This window comes from Cyprinus carpio, chromosome B6 (assembly GCF_018340385.1).
Source record: "Cyprinus carpio isolate SPL01 chromosome B6, ASM1834038v1, whole genome shotgun sequence".
Lineage (NCBI taxonomy): Eukaryota > Metazoa > Chordata > Actinopteri > Cypriniformes > Cyprinidae > Cyprinus > Cyprinus carpio.
In genome coordinates, this window is record NC_056602.1 from 13,996,393 (window position 1) to 14,016,046 (window position 19,654).

Genomic DNA, 19,654 nt, shown 5'->3' on the forward strand with positions numbered 1-19,654 from the left:
TACTTAGATCTGCAACATGGCAAGTTTCACGGCCATCATTTATGGAACTTGCAACAGTCTGCAACTGACTAAGACTCCAATCTGAAAGTTTCTTTTGGATCTTGAAGACCACCACCCGGCGTTGGTTTAAGGTAGTCATTTTGATCCATCACCTGTGTCAGTTGTTCTCTGGACACTTGACACGGCAGTCTTCCCTGATACACTGGGCACAGGCTCCCACCATTGCAATGACAATCTCCCCAGGCTAGATGTGCTGGATCCTGCACGAGCCCCAGACCTAGGGGATATCTGGGCCAGCAGCAAATGATATACAGGCATTAGGCACTGTGGATCGATGAATAAATTGTGAAAAATACGAGAAGACAGAAGTTCCATCTTTCCACAGCGGTAGGCAGTTTATTACTGCATTAATTTCTCTTTAAATTATTTCAAAACTGAACACTCTCAATTTTGTGAAATACAATTTAAACAAACAACAAATCCAGAAGTACACTTGATAAGAGTATGCAAAATATACCAGACAGCAACATAGTGTTGGCCCAGATCCAGCCCACATCTGGCCCGCGTGAAATCCATGCGGGCCAGATATAGCCCGGATCTGGGCCGAAACTGCTTGCTGTCTGGGATACCTTTGATCAAAATATAGTGTATACTTGTATAAGAAAAAATATATATTTAGAATCTTAGATAGATACAGATTTCTAATAATAATCATAGTTAACAATGACAGTGCAAAAAAAGTATAAAAAAATGCAAATGACAATTATTGTCTTTTATTTGAACAAAAGTTATTGTATTTTTTATTTATTTTTTTTTTTTTTTTAAAAACAAGTATCTCAAGGGTTTTTATTTTTATGTGATTTTCCTACTTCAAAGTTAATGGTGTAGTGTTTGCTCCGGGCCAGCAGGGGCAGGGTCGGGTGACGGGTTTATTGTAGCTGTGTGAGTTTCTCATTACTGCAGAGAGCTCGAACCTGATGCACTGTCTCCTCGTTTCTCTCCTGTTTTACAGGTGGGTAAATGTAGAAAAATAACTCAGAGCTAGAATTTAGCCCTGCTGAAATGTATGTGAGATATGAGTGGACTGTTTTAGTGAAATAATTTTCGTTAGGGTCTGTTTCTGATTTTGTTTGAAACGAGTTTGAGATGAGAGGGCAAAGTCCAGCAGAGTAATGGTCGACTGACAACGTGCACATTACGTTAGAGAGCAAATTAGCTCAACACACTTTCCCATGTAAATATGCACATGAAGATATTTTTTTTGAGCTTGCAATGTTAACAGATATGTTTAGCTCACTGTATGTTAGTTCCCCACCATCGGTTGGAAATGTTTTTTGCTCAATGAGTGTAGACAAAAATGGTTACAGTTTAAAATGAAGTTTAAAGTTATATTTGAAGCACTTTATTAGTTCTGAGCATGATTTTGCAGTACTGTATTGACATGATACTGATAAAATACTGTGAATGGAAGTTTCTAAGTATCTTAAAAATAGCTGGTGAATATTACCATTGTCTTTACATTTCATTTTGATAAATAGTGTAAAATACAAGCACGAAGAGTAAGTGAACATGCATTTGGTGCTAAGAGGTTTATTTTATTATGGATTTTGTATTGACATGGACACTGAAAATTCATTGTAATGTTAAAAAAGACACTGAATATGTAATATGTGAAACATAAAATGACTCTTAACAATAGAGATGTTTGCTGAAGAAAATTCTTAAAATAAATTACTGCAGAGAGCTCGAACCTGATGCACTGTCTCCTCGTTTCTCTCCTGTTTTACAGAAGTCAATCTGTTCACCACGGTGCCGTTGCCACGGTACGCTTTAGAAAACTGATTTGGGCTGAGTAGCAAAACAAACTTGTAGCCAATCAGCAGTAAGGGGCCTGTCTACTCATGATGTGGAGGAGAGAACATTCAAACGGACATTAGCCGAGCCGAGCAACAGAAAAACAGAGATGGTGGATAAAAAACAAGAGGAAAACGTCTGCAGAACAAAAGAATGCTTAAAGGATTAGTTCACCCAAAAATGAAAATTAGTCTGCGTTTTACTCACCCACAAAGCATCCTAGGTGTATATGACTTTCTTCTTTCAGACTAATCCAATCAGAGTTATATTTCATACAAGCCGTTTCATGGCACTCAACGGGTGTTGCATTCCTTCAGTCCAAAAGACGTGAAATAAAAAGCTCCCTTCCATAAAAAAACAGTTTCTCACACGGCTCTTGGGGGTGGTGTGAAGGGTGAACAAAGGCCTCCTGTAGTGAATCGATGCGCTTTTGTAAGAAAAATATATTAATATATTTTGATAAATATATTCAAAATTTTATAATCACTTTAATCTAGCTTGGGCTCACTGTAGTAAACTAAGCAGTTCCGGGGGAATTATGTATGACGTGAGCTTTGCACATGCGCCGCTCAGAAGTGACGCATACGGAAACGCAGCAGAGAAATCAAAACAAAACAACGGTCACTAATTAGAAGTACAAAACGAGGATTTGTAAAGAAGAATGTCAGAGGATTTCGATATAAGCAAAGAGGAGACTTATTTTCCTTTGCTAAAGTAAGGAAACTTTGCTTCTTTTGATCCTATAAACAAACGTTGGTTTTCACGAGACTCACCGGCACACGTGCTACGCTGACCCCATACATCCCAGAACTGCTTAGTTTGCAACAGTGAGCCCAAGCTAGATTAAAGTGATTATTACATTTTGAATATGGATATTTTTCTTACGAAAACACATCGATTCGCTATAGGAGGCCTTTGTTCGCCCTCTGGAGCCATGTGAGACACTTTTTTTTAAATGGAAGGGCGCTTTTGGTTTCAATTCTTTTGGACTGAAGAAATGCAACACCTGTTGAGTGTCTGTTTTTTTTTTTTAGATTAGATACACTTCAAAACTAACTCAAATTCTTTGTATTACACATTTTGATTTACATAAGTACAATGAAATGAACATTTTAATGAAATATATTCATACCTGTGAAAAACACGAGAAGACATACATCTTACATCTTTCCACAGCGGCAGTCAGTTTATTACTGAGCCCGCCGGCCAGCAAGAGGTTAATCTCTTGCGTCTTTCATGAGCGCCTGATGCGCCATCTATTGGCATGGCAGTGTAATGCCACAATGATATACTGGCTGCATCCGAAATCTCTAAAATGCTGCCTTCGGAGGCAGTATTCCAAGGCAGGAAGGCATCAAGGCCAGGGTCGGATTTAGTGAATAGGGGGCCCCAGGCAAAATATAGGAATGGGGCCCTATACATTTTCACACATTTTCTTAGATCAACCTTGAGGTTTTTGATTTGATGCTTGCTGCTGCACAATGGTGCCCCATAGTTGTGTCCAATGTTTTTACATTTTCATGTACATGTTAAATGGCTTTAAATACATATATCAAAAGCAAGCTTTAGAAAAATGTTTGGAGCATTTTTTGTTTGTTAATTGTGTGTGTGTGTGTGTGTGTGTGTGTTTAACAGCCAGCTGCAGACAGTGAATTGATCATAGCCTATATGTATATCAATTTAGCATTCTCAAATAATCACGACTTGCATAAAATAAAATCTATAGATATAAAACAGTTCAAGCATATCACAATTTTAGATTATATGTTTAACCTAGACGTTTGTGTGGAGAGTTGAAGCTGAAGCTCGCTCTGCAGGACATGGAGGCGCCGGTGCGATCACTTGCCTTTTTTTCTAACAGTGGAAACAACTAAATACACAGTCATTTTTGCTCATAAAGGTAAGAGTAATACCTCATTCTAAACTGTAAAGGGGCTAGTTTTATTTGTGTGCACTCACAATATCAGTAAAACTTTGTGCTTTTATAAAATAAAGAAAACGTCTCAGGTTACGAATGTAACCATGGTTCCCTGAGTAGGGAACGAGACACTGAGTCCTCTAGGGGTCGCTATGGGGAACACCTCGTCGTGACCCGTGTCTGAAGCATACATTGAAAAAACACAAACGAGTTGGCCAGCGACAGCCCCTGACGTCACTACCGGTGCGACTGTAAAACAGGCACCGGGAGGACACGTCATTCACTTCTTCGTCTGAAGCTTGCGTCCGAAACATGGCAGGGAGCTAGAGGATGCAGTGTCTCATTCCCTACTCAGGGAACCATGGTTACATTCGTAACCTGAGACGTTCCCTTTCAAGGGAACTTCGAACTGCGTCCTCTAGGGGTCGCTATGGGGAACAGTATACCCACACCGCCATGCTGAGGGGAGTGCAGGCCAGAATCATGGCGAACACTAAGTACCAACTCTACCATTTCCATGGGAGTTGCCCCTGGGATGTTAGACGGCTGTCTGTGACATTACCCCTAATGGCCAAAGGCCTAGGCTACATACCTAACTTACCTGTTAGGGCCTCGGCCTGGGGTAGAGCTGAAGGCTTGGAATCAAGAAAGATTCCTTTAAAGGAGTATGGCAAAGAACCTAGCATTTTATACTAAGTCTTGCCTGTCACACAGGGGCTACCGCTTGCTCTCGCAAAAGCTTGCTGAAGGAGCTGTCTCAACAGATCTCCAGTAGCAACACCCTGTTTAGATAGGTATCCAAGGATACATAGGTGGAGTGGCGCCCAAGATGAACTGGGCTTTTACCAACTCAAGAAAGGGCACGAAGCAACCGCGTGAAGCCCTCACCATATAGGATTTTAGAAAGAACGCAGAGCACTAGCGTGCAAACTAACCACAGTGTAAATTTCAGAAAGTGCGCAAAGAGTTCACATGCACACTTACCATAACATGGATTTTAAATACTGTTCTAAGGAGGGGGTTCTCATGGCACTCTGATAGAGCAGCTCATAGATGGAATGGTGCATCCCAAAACAATATGTTTGAGAGTCATCAACTCGATCTGTGGTAATAATGCTGGAGCGCTCTGGAGGAAAAACAGAGAACTCAATCTCACGTGAGAGGAGAACTCCGAATTCAGAAAGAGAGTAGCGCACTCATAGGCGACCCTTTTTGATAAAGGGGAGTGCTGCTAAACTACCACGAGAACCGCCCAAATAGCCCCTCATGTTGAGGGAAGCGATGCTTGAAGTGTATAAATAAAGATACACTGGCTGAGTGGAGCCCAAGGAACCAAGGTCTAACCAACTCAAGGAAGCTGAGCGCGTAACCCTTACCGTACAGGATTTCAGAAAGTGCGCAGAGTCTTGCGTGCACACTTCCCACTTATGTGGATTTTAGAAAGTGCGCAAAGTGTTCCACGTGCACACTCACCACCATATGGTTTTCAGAAAGTACACAGAGCTTAGCGTACTTAAAGCTTCCTAAGCATCGCAGAGGTGCCGAACCGCACGGGAGAGGCAAGCTCAAATTTACAAATCTCTGGCGAGGGGAGCATCACCTGAGACAGCATATACAAGAAGATTCTCGCAACTGCCACCTCCACTTCCCGCTCGATGCGTCAGCAAGAAGGGATATCCAAGTGACCAGGAAGCCCCTCAGGGTGACCTGGCCGGACATTTTTTCATCACCATAATTGATGGATATCTAAAATATGAAAATAAGGAAAAGCCGAGAACAGGCCCGATTATAATTTGCATTTTATTTTATAATTCTATACAATTAAAAATTTTAAAATCAAATTATAATGGCATATATAGGCTATGTAAATTTTGTCCTATGATTTTATAGCTTGCTTTTTCAGTTTTTTTATGTTGTTCTGTTCTGAATACCTTAACATGTAAAGGATTTTCACAATTTTGTATGATATGTCAATTCTTTTTTTTATTTATTTTTATCCATGTCATCAATTTGTTGTATTCCCATTTGTAAAATAGCCAACAAATTAAATTTTGTAGGCTAACCCGATCTCAAAAAGTTCACGATTTTCTGCTTCGTAATATTTCTATGCAGAAATTTACTTTGGCATGCAAAAGACTGATAAATTCATAATTAATGGCATGGCTGGTTCAGTCGACAGAAATGCGGGACACACACAGGCCTATGATAACTGCGGAAATGTTTGCGGAGCAAATCAGGGTCAGTCTGAGCACTCATGGTACTCACAGTACGTAAAGCCGTACACCTGCAGGTGCCACAGACTCAGACGGTTGTCGTGGTAATAAACACTGTAAACAGCAACCGTTCATATGTCAGTTCTTAATGCAATGGGTAAGTCCCTGATCAAGGCACATTCAAATCCAAATTCTGCTTTACTTCCTGTCTCCGGAGGTACCTCCTTTGATTTCCCACAATCCTGTGTGTTCCATTCCGTGACAGTTGAGCTAAAAAATAAAGATTGCATCTGAAAGTTGAGTTTAGTGGTCAGTTTGTGTGTAAATGTATATTTCTGACTAACTTTTTGCACTTTTGATGTTAGTTCTAGCGAGAAATCAGTATTAGCCTATAGTAATTAAATGTTTGTTTAGTATTCACAAAAACTTGTTCTGTTTTATTGTAGAGCGGTCACTCTTTTCAGTAAACTCATAAATGCCATTTTCTCAACCCATTACATAACATTAGAGAATGTATTTGTTATGAGTTTGAATCAGCTTTTGTCAGCTGTTTGGAGTAGCGGTGATTTTGTTTGCGGCAGCGACCTCTAGTGGTCATATAGCATTTAAAATTCTGTTCAGCCCACATTCACAACTGTCATTTTGAAGACAATTTCTAGTCATGTTTTGCGCTTTTGGCAGTGAAGCCGCTTGCCTGTTAGAAGGAAAGAGAGAGAGAGAGAGTGTGTTCATCATACCAAAGTCTGCATTCCAGTCATTTGCCGTATGCTCCCTGAATATGTGCACATTTGCAGCTGGTTGTACGGGAAGTTGCTTGGCTGGACAGATACCGTTTACGATGCCAATGGAAGGAGACAGGGGGGTGGGGGCGAATTACTGAAATACAAACTGCAATTCTTCTGCACAATGAGACAACCACTCAAGAATCTCTGTAGGCTTCAGACATCTTTGTATCAAGTGAAATACACCATCATTGTAGCTTTAATATGCTACCTCTTGGGAAGGTTATCAGAAAGCACAAGATCCGTTTTCATAGTTGCTGATGACCTATACAGATCGTAGTTGTATCCAGCTTTAAATTTAAGTACAAAACTGTCTTTTACATAAGAAAGCTGTCGAATACAAAACTACACTGGCACTGGCCTCCTTGCTGTTTCAAGAGTCAGGACAATGCATTTAGCGTTCATGGTTTTTTTTGGTTTTTCTTTAACAGTCGTTTTCAATAAATTAAAACTTACAGCAGTGAAGAAGTTAGTAAGATGAATTAGTACCTGTAATCAGAATCAATAGCCTGCTATACTTCTTATTCAGCCTATACTTTCAGCCCCTTTAATTAGATTCAATTTGTTATCATTAACTAGTTACATGGACAATGTAGGGGAGACCGGGGCAAGTTGTCACTGGTTTTGAGTCAAACGTCCAAATGCGCAAATGCTTCATTATTCAATATCATTTTTTTTTGTTGTTGTTGTTGTTGGGTAAAAAAGAGACAACAATAAAACCAAGACAGGGGTTTTGTAAGTTTATGTTATTATTGTTGTTTATTTACATTTTTATATTTAGTATTTACATTTATATAAATCTATATGAAAACTCTGTTATGTCAGTCGTGGGCATTTAACAATCTATCCAATATAGTGTGACAATAGTGTGACAATACGATCAATAAATCATTAAGGTTAAAAAAAAAATTGCCTCTCCCATTGAAATAATATTTGTTTGTTGTTTTATTTCACACTTTGGCAATTAAACCGAAAAGCTAAAATTGGATGATATTGTATGAAGAGAGCTGGGTTAGAAAAAAATGGTAAAACATAAACAAAAGAGGGTGAAAGATACATCATCATAGATTCCTAAGGCAGTGTTGATTGAACTCTGATTCCCCGGTGTAGTTATCCAGATCTCAGAGCAAATAACACACATCTGCACAGATATAAGATACATAGACACTTGCTTTAATTATGTTTCTCTTTGAAAAAAAAAAATCACTGTTGTTTCTCAACAGTGCTGCTTCTAATTGTGAAAGAATGGAGATGAACAGACAGTGCAAATCTCCAGATTTCTGCTTAAAACACAGCCATCTACCAAAGGACTCAATTTATTTGACGGGGCCCCAAAACAAACATTCCAGCCAGAGGTCTTTTTTTTTTTTGACAGTATTCCTGTAGCCTTGGCACAAACCCGCCACTTTCTTTTATTCTTTTGTAATAATACATTAAGTGGAAAACAGCAGTGGGTCATTGACAATTCTCTTTCTAGAATGATCTGTGGAGGCGCAAATACGGCTTATTGCAGTAATGAGCATGAACATAGGACGTACCAAAAGAATCACAAGATTTTCTTAGTCTTTTGAAGAGAAAAAGAATCGGTGATATGTAAAGCTTTTCTCTTTTTCTTCATCCACAGATATTCAGTGGAATGAAAACAAATATTAGAGAAACATTCATTGCTGCCCATATCTCCAGTGTGCAGAACTAATCAGTCTTCGCTTGTTGCCCAAGGTCTCTCCATTTCTGATGAACGTTGTTCAGCACCCCCAACAAAGGCAACATCAAAGCAGAAGACTTGCACTCAAAAGAGCTCTGGCTTTGTAATCTATTTCAAATCCAGCATTCTTAAAACTTGTTTACAGAAAGATCAACTACAAAACTTCTTGGGAAGACATCACTACCTCTCTGACATGAATAATTGAACTGGTGTGATAACCTAAACTCTCTGTTTTGCCATAATTGCTTTGCTAATAACATTCAGAAAGCACAGCACAAAGAATATAAACTACAGTTCTGCTAAGTTTACACGCATGCAATACTCAGTTAAAAGAGGTAGACGAAGCCTCTGGCAGGGAAAGTTTTCAGAGTTTCGAAACTCAGAGAACACTTTCAAACTAGGAAGAGAGACAATACAGAGTGGGAAAGTGAATGATTATGAGTGAAAACTAAAAGAATCAAATAAACCTATAACAAAAATGCTGTCAACACTTCCCACAACAACAAACTCCAGGAAGGTAAGTGGAGATGAATTCAATACATTTACATATAATGACACTGAAAACAACACACAGACTGGCTAAAAAGAGAAGGAAGAGAAAGCAAACAAGATCATTATTCTTCTTGGCTATTTGTGAGGGAAGATCATGTTTCTATTATCATAAAATGAAATGATTATAAATAATAAATGCTGCAATTTAAATGATACCGTTTGATACACTGCACACAAGACAAAGAAATTGCCTGTCCTTTTTTAAACAGCATTCCGTAAAAACATGAAAGCTATTGCAAAATGTTACATCTACTGAACTGTTGCATGAACAGACTGGAAAGACTGATGCCCCAATAGACTATAAATGTATAATTTATTAGAATACTTTAGAAGAATTTCAATTCATGTTGTCCAAGACCTTGCATGTCCGCACACTGAGACGTTCTGCCACCTTGTGGCTTTGTCATCTTCTGCAAAGAGGAGACTTCATTCTGGAATGGAAATGTTTTTCTCTTACATTCACTTCTATGTTTCCATACTTTCCATTCCATTATATATATATATTTGTATATATATATACACACAGACACACACACACACACGCAGCGGGTAAAATAAGTATTGAACACATGCCAATTTTTCTCAATAAATATATTTCTAAAGGGGCTGTTGACTCGAAATTTTCACCAGATGTCGGTAACAACGTAAAAAATAAAAGCAAAACAAATAAAGTCAGAAATTAAGTTCTGTGTAATAAAATGGAATGACCCAGGGGAAAGGTATTTAATAATTTTAGTAAATAATACTTATGTGTATTGTTTTCTTTGCATGTATGGATTACTTGGGTTGTTATCGACATCTGGTGAAAATTTCAGGTCAACAGCACCTTTAGAAATATATTTACTGAGAAAAATGGTGACGTGTTCAATACTTATTTTACCCGCTGTGTGTGTGTGTGTATATATATATATATATATATATATATATATGATCAGACATAATTAAACAATTATGAGACATAGTTAAACAGTGTGTTCCTAAAAACACTGAACTTCTTCCTTAAGGACAGGTGAGCACAGACAAGTGACCTTGAGTTGACAGGCGAAGCGAGTGAAAGAATGTCTTTCATTAATATGTTTAGGTCACAAATCTGCCTGTGGAACAGGACAAATGAAACACAGTGTGCTGTCTGCTCTGCCCTGCTTTAAAGACAAACCACCTCTGGTAAAATGATGAACTCTCTAATCCTTTGTATTCATTCTTCTGCCCCCAGATCCGAGATTTAAAACGGGTACACCGTCTCTTTTCTGCCTGTTAACAGGCAGCAGTATAATAATGTAGTTTCCTGTGATGTTTCGAAACCATTGCTCCAGGCTCAAGCTTAGTCGGCAGCGTACGGGATCAAGAAGAAATGTGAGCCAGTGAAAATGGATAAAAATGGCCCATTGTACCCCAAGGTAGGGAATAACTACTAACATGAGACACAAACAGCATAATAAATTATTCTCTGCTCTTGTTCCAGCAGACCAAAATCAAACTTTTCAGTGTACGCTTGGCAGGCCATTAAAAGAATTTCTTCATGCTCTGAAAACAGAGGCCTAAAGTTAATTCTGATATTTCGTCAGAAATGTAAAATACACTCTTCAGATTAATTAACTTGCCTGGGTTTAATGGTCTTTGCAAGAAAATAAGGTGCTCCAGCATATGATTTTAAACTGTAAGTGTTGGTTTTAGTTTCACATGTAGATTTTATTTTATAAAATATTCATTTGATTTCACTGTTTTATCACACATCTCTCTGAACCCACCGCTCAGTTGTCAAACACATCTGATGCTATGAGATGTCATCTGCTCATTAATGTGAAGCGATTTCAACCATGTTAAGCTGTACAGGACTGTGAGATGCTGTGAATGAAAGGAAGGAAGCAGAAATATAAGCCTGACCTATAATAGCATGTTCATATATAGAGAATTTTGTTTTACATTGAAAAACTATTAACAGCAATTAAAATTACAAAAGATAATTTTGATGCACAAACTTTAAATTACATAACATTTTACTAGAAATTGTTTCTTAACACAAACACACACACACATAAAATATTTAACACACACACACACACACACACACACACACACACACACACACACATATATATATATATATATATATATATATATATATATATTCTTTCAAACAATAAAGGCAGACGCTCCTTTAGGTCTAAAACAAAAATGTTAGACATTTATAGCCCTTCTGATGACAACAAAAAAGTGTAAATTTTGTCGAATGCTTACTATGTAACTGTGCTAATAATTGTATATTGTAATTAAAATATATGTTGTCTGTGGGGGGAGTGAATAACCAGTGCTCTCTTCACCCTCAATGCCACGACTTAGGTGAGACCCTCCAGCAAGGCACCAAACCCCCAACTTCAAGTGGTGTGTCCGGGTGTGTGTGTGTGTGTTTCCTTTCCTTAGCATAAAAAATTGTGTTGTTAATTCAGTATTGTATGCTTGTAAACAATACAGTTGTGTGTCTGGTGTTATCAAACAGCTTATAACTGCAATTACAATTTCCAGCAAGAAATGTTTATAATATGACAAAATAAAAAGCATTCCATTATTCACCACATCGCTAGGTGTGCAAGTCCACCTTCCCACCATCTTTCCTGTGTTTTTTTCAACACCAGCAGTAACTTCACCTAAGAAGAATTCACCCTCTGTCTGTGGAATAATCCATATCGCGAGCGGGGGATTTACAGTATGTCTCTACTTCACTCCTATTTTTAAACACCCAATGCACCATTTCTCCGTGAAAAACAACACGACCTTAACTTTTCACTTTGTCTTCGAAAGGATGTAAACGTTTCTTTTTCTCTTAGTTTATGGTGTGATTTGTGAACGCACAGACCGAACATCCCTGCTGGAGTTTTAGTTCAACCTGCAGAATTTTAGGCAAAATGGCGACATTGTAACGGATGGAGGACGAAAAAAAGGACTGTAATCAAGTACCATGACAAACTTGTCCCATGTTATAGTGTCATTCTCTGGGAAGGTAGGTTTGAAGCTTACAAACGTCTTCCCTTGACGGATGTGTGTTTAACCGTGTTGGGAGATGAGTGCGCGAAGGGTACAGTGGCTTGAGTCCTTGCATGGGCACGAGAGCTTATACACGGGCATCAGGTATGTCAACACCGTGCCAGTCGCGAATCGCGCAAGCTAACATTTCACCCCTCCGTTGTCACATACGCTATTGCTCTGAATAGTATCGCATTTGGGGAAAAGTTGGACGCTCCCCTGACATCTGAGCGCACTCGCGCCGTTTCTCGTTTCCCCGTGAAAGCCACTTTATACACACTTTTACAAGATGGGTGTCAGAATCGATCCAAAGCGGTGTCAGTCACTGGATGAGACGATCCGTTTTTCCGTGTCAGCGGGGAGTTTGTGTCGCGGGTTTGACACTTGAAGAGCGCAGACGCGTTTAGACGCTCGTCTTGAAGGCGCTCTGCGCGACCTTGATTGGAGGGAATCTGTGCGCAACGCGTTTGCGCACCGCGGCATACAAACATCCCGCCGCCTATTGCTTTCTCTTGTAAACCACAGTCGATCATTTTGAATGGTGCTTAAAAATAGGCCCAATATGAAAATTTCTTGCACGCTCCCAGAACTTTTAATAGCTGTAAATGCATTTTTATAGCTTTAGAAAATGAAATAACATCATACCTGTGTGTGACCTATGACCATGGCCCATCTAAATTCTAATTTTGATAAATCCCACTTTACCTCCATTGGTCGGTTTACTATTATTAAATATCAACGAAAGTTTGGCTTGTTCGGAAATATAACCCAGGTTTTGGCTTTGTTGGCTTTGTTGGTGTTTCTGTGGACTGTTAATGCAAATGTTTGACTGCATAATTTTCTTCTATTTTTTATTTTCATGTGCTGTAAGTACCCTTATGGTCTGGATCATTAGTTCTTTGCAAATCTTTGTTTTTCCATTCTTAATTATCTGAGCATTGTTTTACACTGCATACAGTGATCATACAGATATTGTTTGCCTTGTTACCATGAACACTGGATAAATGGAGGCCAAGAAAACACAAGAAAACAAAAGAACACCCTTTCTATTGGTATTAAGTTTTATCATAGAGGTGAACCACAATTACAGTGTTAGTTTCACAGTTACTTAAATATTGATTTGGGTTTTATTTTTATTTTACTTATAGAGACTGTAGAGATGTTGAACACAAGAACACAAATGACATGAGCAGTTTATTCCCCAATGCAATGAAGTGTTGCCATGGACAAGAATCATTATTTGGAATTATTTCACTGCTGGATCTAGCAAATGACCAATCAGAAGCAAGAATTTCAGAGAGCTTGTATAATGCACACTTCATTTGCATCTGAAAGATGCTTTTCTCTACTGAAAAGCTAACAGTAAATTCAGAGGTCATCACAGGGCCTTGCCTCAGTCCGTGTGTATTTGATAATAATCACCGTAATATAATGTAAACAGCAGTCTTAACAGAGATTTAGGGGGGAAAATCCAATTACTTAAGATAAATGAGGAGGGTCAAGACCAGGAACAGGGCTCAGGCACATGCAACCTTGCAACCTGTATGTCCGCAAATGTATAATCAAATCCTTTAAAGACAGATTACATAGCCAGACTCCAGAACCGATTTCAAACAAATTGATTATGTGTCACTCAGCAAGGTCAAATATTTGCACTGAGGCGCATTTCTAGAATGTGCAGAATGATAAAAATCGGTCCCATCTTCCCTGTTTTTGCTGCGCTCCCAGCTCGATGTGTTCTAAATGAAGACACAGGGGACTGTTTTAATGGAAGTACACTGGCCTGAATTAGCAAGCCAGCACTACTGCAGCTGGGCCGGGGAGATATTTCAGTAAGCTGTTGATCTAGCCAGAACATTGAGACCTGCATAAATCTATTAGAGGAAGAGGCCAAGAGAGAGAGAGGCCTATTTATCCAGTGCTATGCTCTGACTATTAGCTGCTCATTCCATATCATTTAACCTCTAGCGTGACCTCTCATTACAGCCACCAGACTCATCACTGTATTAGAATGTAATGAGCTTTTTTGCTTAAATGAGATGTTGAGCTTAATGATTAAGCAGCTGTGTTTTGGTGAATAGGATAGCAGCAATTTATATGTGTTACTGTAGCAAAAATATAGAATTCTATGCATTCAAGAATCCTAAAAAAATGCACCATGGTTTCTATAAAAATATTAAGCAGCATAACTGTGATAATAATAAGAAATGTTGTGCACCAAATAAGCATATTAGTATGAGCATGTGGCACTGAAGAATGGAGTAACGGCTGCTGAAAATTCAGCTTTGCTATCAAAGGAATACATTTGATTTTTAAAGTTATTTTAAATTGCAATAATATACTGTTTTTTTGATTAACTACTACTACTAATATGTCGTCGCTTGCTATTTGTGGCTTACATGTTGCCACACATATCCTTTTTAACCTCCTAATGTGACATGTCTAATATTAACAATTCTCTGTCTATCTATATGTTCATGTTCCAGGTGGGTTTACTGAAAACTACAGGGTGCCAATGCTTTGGAAAAGACTGGTAGGAACCATATATGTATTTAAAAGAATATCAATTTAGTGTTAGTCTTTTGTTTACTGTATTGTAGCAAATCACAATAGTCTCATTAATCATTGCAAATTGTTAATAAACGTGTGGAAATTTCATTTAAAAAGAGATTAAATGCTGACAGAATTAGGATGGAAACAGCGAATGTAAGATTTGTGTCTTCGCTAATGTTGCTGGAAAGCTGGAGTGACAGTGCTCTCGCTGCCTATACACAGCACCAGGGGTGTGTGTAATGTTCCAGATATTTGGTGGCATGTCTCAACACCTTGAGCTGAGGCACAGATGTGTGAACTGCTCTGATACTATAGCTGGGTGTGATCACCAGTCAAATTAAATCAGAGCTGTCAGTTACGCTTGTCACAGGCATACTTCAAGTCAGCCTGGAAACCTGGCAACCTTCATCTTCCTCTAGCAGCCCTCCAGAAAAAGGCCAGAAAGAGGAATCTGGGTATAATGTTGTGTGAGCAAAACTGCCAAAATAATTTTGTGTAATTGGACAATGATCCAACAGAATCGAGATGATAGTGCGAAAAATGTTAACCTGTCTGCGTTCTGCATTCAAACGGTATCTTTGTCTCTGAAGTTTGTCTTGGGATGTGTGCCAAAATTATTTGACAGATGCGATTGTCGCCGGTTAGTCTCATTCCAAGTCGAGAGCTTGCCTCTCTCTTAGTGCAATTCTCACAACTTTGAAACAGAAATGGCATGGGTGTCCCGCCATTCAGTTACCCGCACCCCAGATAAGCAAATGAGAACACTTCTTCCTATTAAAGACTTTATGAGAGAAGTTACACACGTAAAGTCTCTCAGCTCACCAAAAGCTACAAACGGACTGCAGCAGCCTCGGGCTCCAGAGCTCACTCTGATGACTTCACCACTAGGGGCCAGGATTTGATCACTAATGCTCTGCAGGGTGCTAAACTTTGTTACAGTTAAAAGATATGAATGCTTCTCTCTGAAGATTCACTAACTGCTATGCCATTCATAGTCTATTTTTAAATAATCTTAGTTGTGTCAGTATATGAAATGTTGGTAACAGTTTGACAGTGTTGCTTAGCCTTATATGAACAGCAGAAAACTTTGTGGAAATACCTGGAAAAATTGTGTATTGCTTGATTTTTGTAGTGCCTGATAGTAAGTGCATTGATTTTGCTTGAGTGAAATTACATACTTGTTTAATACCACTTTTATTTGAGGTCTCTTGCATTTAAAAAAAAGTGACCGCAGAGGAACAGAATCCATCGGAACAGACGTGTTTGTAAGAGATTCCAGAATCAATAGGACCAAGGCCGTAAGAATGTTCTATCGACGCTGAAGGGTGTCTCTTACTGAGCACCAATTAACCAAAATTAAATCCACTGTTTTTATTGATTGAAAGGGTAAAGGCAAAAGTTTGCCTGAGAATTAACTGTCAAGCCCCCAAAACCTTTTTCTTGCGAAATCCTTCAAGGTTGTGGTTCACCAATCTCATTAAATTTCCCAATTATTCCAGGAGTTGGATGTGATATTTTAGAGCTTTGAACAGAGGTTGCAGGGTGATGTATGATTATAGAGCATTTCTGTCAGGAAGAGATCACTGAATTATACGTGGTATTAAGAGAGATGAGAGTGTGTTAATGGTGTACCTGTGCAGTCATTACATATACTGATATTCTGCTTATTGATGCGTTCACAAGAAGGTTCTGAAACGCCATTTGTACAATCAGAGTTTAAAAATAGAAAAATTGATGTCAAAGCATTAATTATTATAATTTCATATTTTTTTAAGAAAAATCTTGAAATATTAAACAAAAAAATTAAAAGGAAGAAATCGTTTACTTTTGTCCTCAAACAGCTACACAAACCCTTTCTTTTATTATTATTTTTATTATTAAATATAACCCTAAACAAATATATATTTTTTGCTCTTGATTTTTTATTTTATATCTTTCCTTTACTTTCCTTTCCTTTCCTTTCCTTTCCTTTTTTTTATGTGTGTATTCTTTGCTTTTAAATGTTTATTTTATGTAATCTGGTTATAGAAAGTATGGTCAAATGTTGTTAGAGCCATCTGTTGGTCATCAGTGGTACTGACCAGTGGGAAGTACAGATTCTGTTAGCTCGTGGCTTAAATGTAAATATAATAATAATAATAATAATAATAAATAAAAATAATCATAATTAGTGACTTAAGAATATTGGATTTAAATAAATACAGTGCTTGTTTTGCACTTTTGTAAAATAAGAACTGAATTGTGCAGGTTACATCTGTGGCAGAAAATCACATTTAGCTGTTTTGCTGAGACCTGTTTAAGTATTAAAAGTGTAAGCATTAAAATCTCGTATTTATTTTATATTGATGCTGAAAAAAATTAATTTCCAATATACCTGCCCTTGGCAGAACTGGTAAATGTTTACATATGTTTTCTGAAATGAATATATTTACACCATGCTATGTTTCTTTATATAGCAAAAATATTAAAAGATCAACTGATTTGTTGCTTATCAAACACCACATTTTGTTCACTTTTGGTTCAGTCAGCTACATTCATGGAGTGCTGCATGGCACGTACAACCAGACGGTACAGCAAGGGAAAGTGGCTTCAGCGCCCTGTTATTGATAAGAGCACCTTAATTGGAATAAAGAGGGAGGGCCTCTCCTTCTGTCTTTTGTATACATTTACTGTTATACTCATTAGCTTCCCATTGTCTCCCAGCTAGCATCTTCTTTACAGCTTGCCGGGAGTCTCTCGGGAGGTTATTTACATCTCTCCATGGGGCCTTTCTCAGGTTACCGAGCACACCCCCTACCTCTCCTTCTGCACGCATGCAGCCTCCTCTCTGATATGTTTGGGAGTTGCTCTGATTGAGTGGGGCTCTGGTGTTAATGACCAGTCTGGATGCAGCTCCGCCCCCTCATTCAGCTTTAATAGATGCCATTGACAAGCAGCAGGCACTGATAAAAATGTGATGATTTTTTAATATCCTAAGGGAGCCTGTTCAGGGGGAGATGGACCAGAAAGTGCAAACATTGCTTTGTGCGGTTAAGAATGGGTCGTTTTATGATTAGCAGTGTTATTTTAGATTAAGTATCGGTTAAACAGATAGTCAGTTTGAATGTTTGGTCCTAATTTAGATAGGAATCCTCTGCCATTATATTTACCCTTTTCCGCTTTCCTCACTTTTATTATGTTGCTCATGTCTTAGCTTGCGCGGCACATTACGTTTTAAGAAAAGGTAATAAAAGTTGTTTCATCCCGAAACCTGAGGTGCTTGACATTTCTCCAAATTTAAGCGTATTGATGTCTGCTCGCTTAGACCCGATCCCATCCTCAGCATGTAGACAAGCGTTGACATTGACACGCTTTCATCTGATTGGTCACGTGTCTTCAGCAAAGCGGCAGTGACAAAGTTAGCTTTTTTCTTTCGCACTACTCAAGCAAGACAGACGCATGTGCGTCTGCCCTCGATCACAGCGGTAGATACACGCCCTCGTAGCCCCACCATATTCAAATCAGATCTCCAGTAATCATCACATTTCATGTAAAGAAAAATCGACGCCGTACAACACAACTCATGACCTGAGAGGAAGTATATTTTATGGCGCATTGCTTTCATATTTTACACAGAATAAAGGGGAACAATCAACTGTTTATTTTTCATCAAGATATGTGCCACCGTGTAAAACTACCACAGTGATGCAACTGCCAGAAAACTTTCGCCCCCTTCTTTAAGTGACAAACTCTTTGCATCATTCTTTAATGTGAGAGAGAGGCTACTGGTTTAAGGGCCTGTCGACCTGCGGTACTTCGCACCCACTGCCCGGCTCACTATAAGAGCGCCCTCATTAAAACTGAAACCCCAGACCTGCTCAGCTTTTTCTTTTTCCTGCGCTCTTGCTCCCTTTTTAAAAAAGAGAAGTTTTAAACTGACAAAGCCACGGGAAATCCCCATCAGACATCCCTCCCTTAATCTGTCTAATTTTGAAAGGTATTGTTTAAGGCTTCAAAGTTTATATGGTTTAATCCTCCTCTAACACTACAGGGCAGCAAATGAGGCCATGTCAGCAGCTCTGGCACCACTAATCTACTTCACACAACAGAAAATCCTCCTTCTAGATAAGGTTGCATAGGTTTCCTGTGAACTCGCCTTTTGATGTTCCTTACCTGCTATTGAACATGACTTCTGTCTTAACCCAACTGTCACTCACTCCCTGTCCCCTTTTATCATGCCCAGTGACCCCCCTTTCCCCTCTCCCCGATCCTAAATCTACCATCAGGAGGAGCAGGCATTTCACTCGCTCTATTTTAGGAAGGAGCACTGAGGCGAGCTGCGTGATTGAGTCCTTGAGTACGTGTTGATGCTCTTTAATTTGGGTTGTGGAAGGATGTGCTCTTTTGTTTTGAAATCAAGAGCCAAATTTGTGTGGACTGTTTTTTTTTTATCCGGGTTAGTTGACAAAGCCGCAACGTTGCATCACCTTGACTATGAATGGCATTGGAAAATGCAACTTTTGCAGTGCTGTGGCAACCGAGATGTTAGAGTTGGCAGCCTTGGCTCCTGGTAAAGCAGCGGTTTGTTAGACACAGAGGGAGAGATCTCTAAGGTAGCTGCCCCTGCACTCTGTGGAGATTGTGTATTGAAGCAGATTTATTGCTGAGCTCTCAATTTCCACACAGGGTTCAAAAGAAATTGGATTCTTGCCACTCTGCGTGCATCTTAGTTTATTTTAAAAATGAAGGAGAAAGGGGGGAGGGGGATAAACAACCTCAACATTTTGCAAGAATTGTAATGTATGGTACAAAAATTGTGTGCAACAAATGATGGCTATCTAATGTATATATGCTTTCCTTTAGCTCAGACAGTGTGGTGATGGGGTGCAAAGGTTTTTTCCCATGGAAAAAATATATAATTTGAATGCAGTCACTTTGGATAAAAGCTTCTGCCAAATCTTCTAATATAAACATTTAATGGTTTCACTTTATTTACACTACGTGTACTTGCATGTACTTACAATGTGCTTACCGTGTACCTACATAAGTAAGTTCTGGTAATATAAGGTAACTACAT